We start from the raw sequence: 8,227 nt of genomic DNA on the forward strand, positions 1-8,227 counted from the left end.
CAAGACTCCTAAAAATGAAGTCAAATTGAAGCAAAGTACAATGGAATAGAACAGCACCTAAAAGCACAATAACACTCCTATTGCACTTATTAACTTATTCATCATGTTATTATCATCTGCCGTGAAAAGTAAATGCCATCGGATTTCTCTGGCCACACAAATACATATTTGTTACCATTTTGGATGATACAATTGATTTGTATTGAGCCAACTCACAGCACTGATTTGAGATGACAGCTACTGAATAAATGACTGAATGCCTTTATTGTCATATAACAACAACATTCAATTGCACTTCTCCTGGTCAAACCCACCCACATAGTATGACAGGACAATAAGGGTAAAACATGAATTAAGACATAAAAAAGAGATCTAGTCAATATGAACACAGTCATGAATAAATAAGTCAATTAATTAAAAAATTGGTAAGTAGCTGAAAGAAGACATAGTCCATAAAGTGCAGTGCGGTCCCTATGGGCACTTATAAATAGCATTATAAATGTTATTCATAACTCTTGATCTATAACTATGTTTAGGCTGTGGTCTGCACCTCCTCCACCAACCAAGCCATATTAACAGACAATTGGAGAAAATGCAATTAACTAACAAAATGGAAGACTAAGGGCGGTGGGGGCCCCTGGGCTTGGGTTAATTTTCGGGTCCTACCAACTATATATGACTTTAAATAGAACAAAATGATACATACACAAGCTAAATGTATTTAGAGCTGCATGATTCTGGATAAATTAAGAATAAAATAGTGATCACAATTCTAAACAAACAACTAAACAAAATAACATAATTTATGTTAATCGCTGAAGTCTATTTAAAATGTTTGATTGGAATTATACCATTGTCTGGGTGAATACTTGATTCTGATTGGCCAATCAGCCAAGTAGTTCCAGCAAAACTGTTCACCGTTCTAAATTATTGCGCAGGCTACGTTGTATTAGCAATGAACATTACATCCTTCCTTCGTATGAGCCTGTACAAAGTGTCTGAAATAAGTAACAATATCAGGGATGCAGTCACGCAGTCAAAACCTCCGCTTACAATTTTGAGAAATGTTACCAAGCTAACATGTAATTACAACAATGAGTGACTTCAATATTTCTTTTAACCTATTTGAAAAATGTTACTTTTCAGATTTTACTGTCAGTCAGAGTCACGTAACCACCCATCTCACGTCCCATTCGATTCACCTCGCAAGTCAACCTAGCTACTTCAGACATGCTGCGGCCAACACATGCAAATATTGATTTGGGGACAATGACATGGCTAAATAGCTGTCAAATTCTAATTACTGTCAAATTCTAATTACTGTTTGGAGAATGTCAACTTTGATGCAATCATCTCACATCCATTTGCTACCCTTACAAAAAAAAAGTATATTAAAGTATACTAAAATATGGATAGTACACTTTTAGTTCACTTTTGATATACTTAAGGAGTATGGTTTGAAAATAGTGGACTTTTGATGTACGTTTAAGTATGCTTTGAAAATAGTGGACTTTTGATATACTTTTAAGAAGTATGCTTAGAAACAGAAAATGGTACATATTTCTTCTGGAGTAAGATGTACATTTTTTATTATTATACAGCAAAAACAGTCAAAAATCATTTTCAAGTACATTACAGGTAAAATGTTTTAGATCCATCTCATTCTAATTATTAATGTCTATGAAAATGTATTTTGCATTGCATATTGAATCTTTTTTAGTATTGAAGCTGTAACCTTAATTACTGCCAAAACATTCTGAAGCCCTATAAACTTATACTAATAATTATCAATTGGAGTATTAATAGAAAAAAACTAAAAAGCTACTTGAGAAAGAAGCAGACAGAAGGGTTGCATTATGCATTTGAAGGTTATACTGTCAAACTGACTGAAGAACGAAATAACGATGTGAAATAATGAAGATAGTGTGGCTCATTGGCTAGTCAATTCCCATGAAGCAAGGCGGTAAATAGTGTTTAAATTTGCTGAGAAGTTTGACATTTGTTCGAAATACAAATATAACTTCATGAATTCCGTTTGGTGTCTGCTTAGAATGTAGTGTTTTGTTGCGTGGTAATTGTCATTGTTGTGCTTGTTTTCCATTGTAACCATGAGTTAAATGACTGTTACATTCAACGCTTGCGCAGTGAATAACTTCTTTCAGCTAAGAATCTGCAGTTAATCTGTAGCCAAGTGACTCAAGATGTGAGGCATTTGAGGGGCCCCTAAAAATTTTTTGACATTAGTAAGTAATAGGAAAATTATATTTAGAAATGTACTTATTGAAGTACTTACATTAAATGAAAGTGCACTTGAAAGTGTTGCAAAGTATACTTTGAGGCTCTTTAGGAGGTTTACTTACTTATATGAACTGAAAGTGCACTACACAGGTTTCTTTAGAGTATTCCAAAGTATACTTTGAAGTACTTGAGGAAGAATACTTGATGAACTGAAAGTGCACTACACAGGATACTTTAGAGTATTCCAAAATATACTTTGAAGTACTTAAGGAAGTATATTTTATTAACTGAAAGTGCACTACACAGACTACTTTGCAGTATTCAAAAGACAACCTTGAAATACACTATAGTGTACTTTAAAGTGTACTAAATGACCTAAAAAGTGGGCCAATTCAGTTTACTTAGTACAAAAAGTATATAAATAAGTACACTGCTAGTATACTTTAAGTAACATTATAATAGTATACTTTTTATACTAAGTATACTTACAAAATAAACTTGGAAGTATCCTTTTTTTAAGGACAGAGTCTTGGGTCTCGAAAAATATCCTTATTTTTTGGATTGGACTTACAGTTTTGCGTGTAGGTTAACTTGTTTAAGGTGTGGATTCTAGCTAGCTACATTTCTGTTATTCTCATACAGTAATCAAGATAGCGCGATGGCTCTCCATAACTAAAAACGGTTCGACTTTTTTCCCATGATCGACCAAATTGGCCGAACAAGGTATGTACATTGAGCTTAAGTGTACATAATCCAGCTAGATTGTTTTATTTGAGCAAATTTCTCAAAATTCTGCAGAAAACAAGACTGTCATGGCTGACTGTCACAAACAGCCAAACCGGAGCTGGGGTAGCCAATGACCAACTGTTGCCGTGTTCAAGAAACAAGGAACCAATCCAATTAACCAACGCTCTTCACTGTTCCACTGTCCTTCCACAAGTAATTTCCAGCTCTGAAAAGAGTTCCAGCAACTATTCTCTGCTATTTTTTCCTTTTCACGACTTGTTTAGCATTTTTAGGTGACTTAATTTTATAACGATTATAAACATAATTCATCTCCCATCTCCTTCTTTAAACCTTCAACTTTTTCTGCTAGGACTTATAACTTTTGTTCAGCCATTTAAGCAATCAGCTTTTTTCCCAACAAGTTCAAGTCATTCCAGTGTTATCCTTTTTACCATCAAATTTGTCCAACCCAGACTTCAGCAACTGGTTTTCTGCCAAATCTTCACATATTTTCCTGCAGCCCATCTTTCAGAATTTCCCCCCTTTTTTTTGTTGCATTTTTCTTCTTTTCTTCTGTTTTCTGCCTTCATCTTGCTCCAGGTCCTTTCAAAAATACCTGGGATCCCACCTCCCATCTCCTCTTGGAAAGTTTTCCCTCAAAGAAGCAGGTTCATTTCCTTACCAACAACGACCCACCTCGACCAAAACAACTCTACCTTCCACCAAAAATTCACAAGCCACAGACCTCCTGGCCAATATCCCTTGCCACATACCACCTGGTATACCAACTGTCTCTGACTGCGGAAGTGAAAGTTCCCATGTAGCGGCCTTATTGGACTATTATCTTAACCCCTTGTTGCCTCACAAGGAATGACTTCATTTTCAATGATGGCTGGTTCTTAAAAGTAAAGGGCACAGCCATGGGCAAGCGGTTTGCACCCGCTTATGCCAACATATGTATGGCTGACTGGGAGGAGACAATCTTTTCTACCAGCCGGAAACTACCGTCACAATACTACCGATACCTGGATGACATATGGGGGATTTGGCCTCACTCTCTGGAGGACATCCAAGACTGGGTAGCGAGCCTTCACAACCACCATCCCTCTATCCGCCTCAGGGAGACAGTCCACGGTCGGTGAACTGTCTGGAAGTCACTGTTTCTAAGGGAACAGACCTGACCCAAACTGGCAGACTGGACACAATGGTCTATTTTAAACCTACTGACACACACGCCCTTCTACATAGGACTAGTTTCCATCCCCAGCATATCTTTAAGGGGATAGTCAAGTCTCAACTTATTAGTTTTAACAGACTATGCACTAGGCCCAATGATGTACAAGAGGTGACCACCACCCTTTTTTGTACACTTAAGAGAAGAGGTTACACCAGAACCTTCCTCCGGAAAGCCGCTTCAGACCTATTGCCCCCTGGTAGTCTTAGACACCAGGACTCTACACTGGGGACAATTCCGATCATTTCCACCTTCTCGACATATATGGCACAACTACACTTCTCTTTCAAATCTCACCTTGAGGATATGAAGCCCTACCTTCCTTCTATGGACAGTCTCAGAGTTATCTCGGCCTTCCGAATAAACCCAAACCTACAAGACTACCTAGTAAGGGCAAAACTCCCGACACAGAACCATCTGGTGAAGCCCCTTCCCCGGACGCATTGGGTCCGGAATCCGAAAAGCAAACAAACTTCCAGTCTCAATCCCGAAATCCACAACTGTGTCCACATGATTGGTTGCCATGTCTGCAAAAAACTGTATGTAGGAGAGACAGCTAACTCTGTGGGAGCTAGGACGTCTACTCATCATTATGCTGTCGATGTGAAGCAGCGGAGAACAATTCTTGCCTGCCACTTCCGGAGGCATAGCAATACCAACATGTGGATTAGAGTTTTGGCACACGACAGTACCTGGTCCACGGAAGCTCAACGACAGGAGGAGAGCATGGATCAGACACCTGGGCTCCATACATCCATGGGGACTGAATGAATGTTACCTCCCTGGGCCTCCATGACCTACTCAGGATTGTCACTTTACCCACCTTTCCTTCCCATAACCCCATATGTGTTTGACCCTAACCCCACCTGCCCTTGACCCCTAACCCCATCTGCCTCTCTACAAATCTCTAGAAAAAAATCTCTAGAAAATATCTCTACAGGTACAGCTGTTTACAGGAAGTCAAACCGCGGCACATGTTCGGCACTACCCTTACTGAAATCAAGTCTTTCAATAGGTGAAACTTTCTGACTAGTGACTACTAACCTAAACTCCATTGCTACAGCCTAAACTTTGTCAATCTGTTCATGAAAATTATTAATTTAATGGAACGTTAAATCAAATTCAACCAACGCAATTGCTACCAAGACTAACACAGTCTAGTACTGCATCCATCCGATATAGCTACGGCCGGTAACGTAGTTGTTAGAATAAGATTCAAAGGGGGTTCTTTATTAATGAATAAATGCAATATGAGTAGGCTAAATGCCTGAAAATATCACGAGAAGGGAAAAATTTAAAATTACGTTTAAGTCATAGAGATTAGGTCCAGTTTTACACTGGTCTGCCAAATGTATTTGTTTTGATTCAACTGAGGCTGCTCACTCTTGCAGGGGAAATGAGAAGACAACTATTTATTTCTTCTGTTCACTCAAATTATGCTTTTAAATCTATGTAATCTTTATAAATAATAAGTAGGCTATACATTTTTTATATAAAATATAGCCTACAGAAATATCAGTTGTAAAAATGTCATAAAAAACTGTGCAACCGACGCAAGCAAGCACACTTTTCAGAGCGCTTCGGCGCCCGACGTTGCTGGTTTACCCAGAGGCGGGCCAGGCCACCGGAGGGACCGATGGTTTGACGGACAAGGGGGGGGCAACACAGAGGATTGAAATCCTCACCGAAGGGCAGCCTGGGAGGAGTGGCGAAGGGATGGTGCCTTCCCAGGGGCCATTACGATGAGAGTTGCTTGACAAAACTGGCAAGGACGACTGGGAGGAGCGCGACAGAGACTTGGAGGTGAGAGCCTTGCACCCCCCGCCCCTTGGACGCTCCAAAAAACAAACAAAAAAATCTACAGTTTTCCCCACCACGGCCCTCCTGCTGGAGCGGCTCCAATGAGAACAAAAATGACGGAGTCACGGTTTTAATAAACAATCCACACAGGGTCGTACGCAGGGCCCAAAAAATACTGAGGTCATGAGTCAGAACTTCTAGGCGGGTTCGGGGGCATGCTCCCCCGAATTTTAAAAAATTAAATCTGGCCATTTTCTCTTATGCAGTCTTAAGGAGCAAAAACATCATCATTATGACTTTTGAATAGGTTTATTTGTTTGTTATCAGAGAACATCACCCTCATCCTAAATGATTTGCAAATGAATCCCATTTTAAAACTGGAGAATGAATTTTTTTAAGTCATGGATTAGGAATAAAAAGAAAATTAACTGTCTTGGGACAGAAGGATAATATATACAAAAAGTACACAGAAGTTATTGTAGTCCATTTTAAGATGTCGCAGACCCTCTGCTGTCTTTAGGCTACATGCGCAAAAAGCGTCTGCTGAATTAAAAAATGAATAAATGTACATGCTAAGGCTATTTGTAGGTCTGCTTCATGTGTGCTCATACAAATGTTTTTAGACACTTTGACACAGGTTGGTTCCGTGAAGTGACGATCCACCAAAGTGAGGGGTCTGTCCCTGGTCCTGACACACTAAAATGAAAGACAACAGTTAACTGTGTGTGATCCCTATTTAGGTCAGTTCTTTAGAACCCTACACAAATCCCCAAAACATTAAAATTTGTGGTTTTTAGTTTAAAACTGCTTTTGCATTACATACATGTCAAAACCATTAAGCAGTCTGTAACAGTATGAAAATCAGGCCTACTTCTTGGTCAAAAGCCAGGGCGATTCTTCTGTGACCAGAGGCATCCCACCGCCTGAGGACTCTTTCTGGATCCACCTTTATATGTCTGTGGACATGCATGATGGCAAGGCCAGTCAGCCTCTCAGCAGACATGCTCGTGCGAAGCCCTGTTTTGAGCCTCCGTAAAGCAGAGAAGGATCTCTCACAAGAACAGGTGGTCACAGGGAATGTGAGAAACAAAGTCAAAATGCAGAGGATGTTAGGATAATACTCTCTCAATTTTCTGTAAAGTGTCCTGTGCTGTTGCAGGCAATGCATCCTCGTTTTGGCTTTGAAACCTATGTTTCCATCTGTGAAGTTCTTGCTCGATGGTTTCTGGATGAGGCAGGTCGTCTTTGTACTAAGATATCAGTTGCTCTTCCCTCTCTTTTGTAAGCCTTGACAGTCCGTTGGGCACCAAGTAAGATGCGATCAGAGCTGGTTCAATTCTGTCAGCAAACCTTGTCTTCAGCTGATTGGTTATGTGATCAAGGGATAGAACAAGTTCAACCTGTAGTGCTCTTAAGTTGACTGGGAGGGTGTGTTTCCTCTATGATGTTGTCCCACTGTCACCTTCTTCTACACGGGGACAACTTCAATGGAGTTAGCTCGTTCTTTTGATTGTTCATATATTGAACTGAAGCTCTCATCATTTCGTAGGCTGGCGATGCACTGAGTCACCTCTTCTGCCTCTTGGTGGGCATTCATTAAGTCAATTTTGGGAGACTGGAGTTGCTTTGTCAATGGCTGTAAGTATCCAAGGACTGTGTTTGTCATCACTGAGGTGACAATTGTGTCAAATGACTCGATGCTGTGCCGCAGCCTGCTGGCTTTTTCAGAACTCTGTGATGTTCCTGACTCTTTCTTTCAATGCAGAGTGGACAGCACCAAGATTCTCAACAAATGCACCAACTGTCTTGCCTTTTGACCCCCATCTAGTGTCTGAAATTTGTGGGATGCTTCTTGTTTTTTCCCCCACGTTGTCTCCGTCTGACACCTTACTTCCTTCTGCAGACACAGCTTGGATTTGCAGCATGTTTTTCCTGATCGCCGACATTGAAAAGAAAACGGCAACCTTCTCAATAGTGCCTCACCAAAGGGATATCTGAGGACCCATGGACAACTAGAAGATTCATTGCTCCTGCAATGTGTGCCTTTGAATAAAGCTCTGTTATTCTCTGTTGGACTCCACTTACATGCCTGCTCATTGTGGCTACTCTATCAAAGCCTTGGCCACGAAGAAATGTAGCTTGGAGACCCCACTTTTCCAACTGAGAGAGGATGGCTTCTGTAATGGATGCAGCATTCAGGTGCTTGAGAGGACAGAACCCTAAAAAGTC

The sequence above is a fragment of the Hypomesus nipponensis genome, chromosome 9, assembly GCF_054491055.1.
Source record: "Hypomesus nipponensis isolate SF chromosome 9, ASM5449105v1, whole genome shotgun sequence".
Taxonomy (NCBI): domain Eukaryota; kingdom Metazoa; phylum Chordata; class Actinopteri; order Osmeriformes; family Osmeridae; genus Hypomesus; species Hypomesus nipponensis.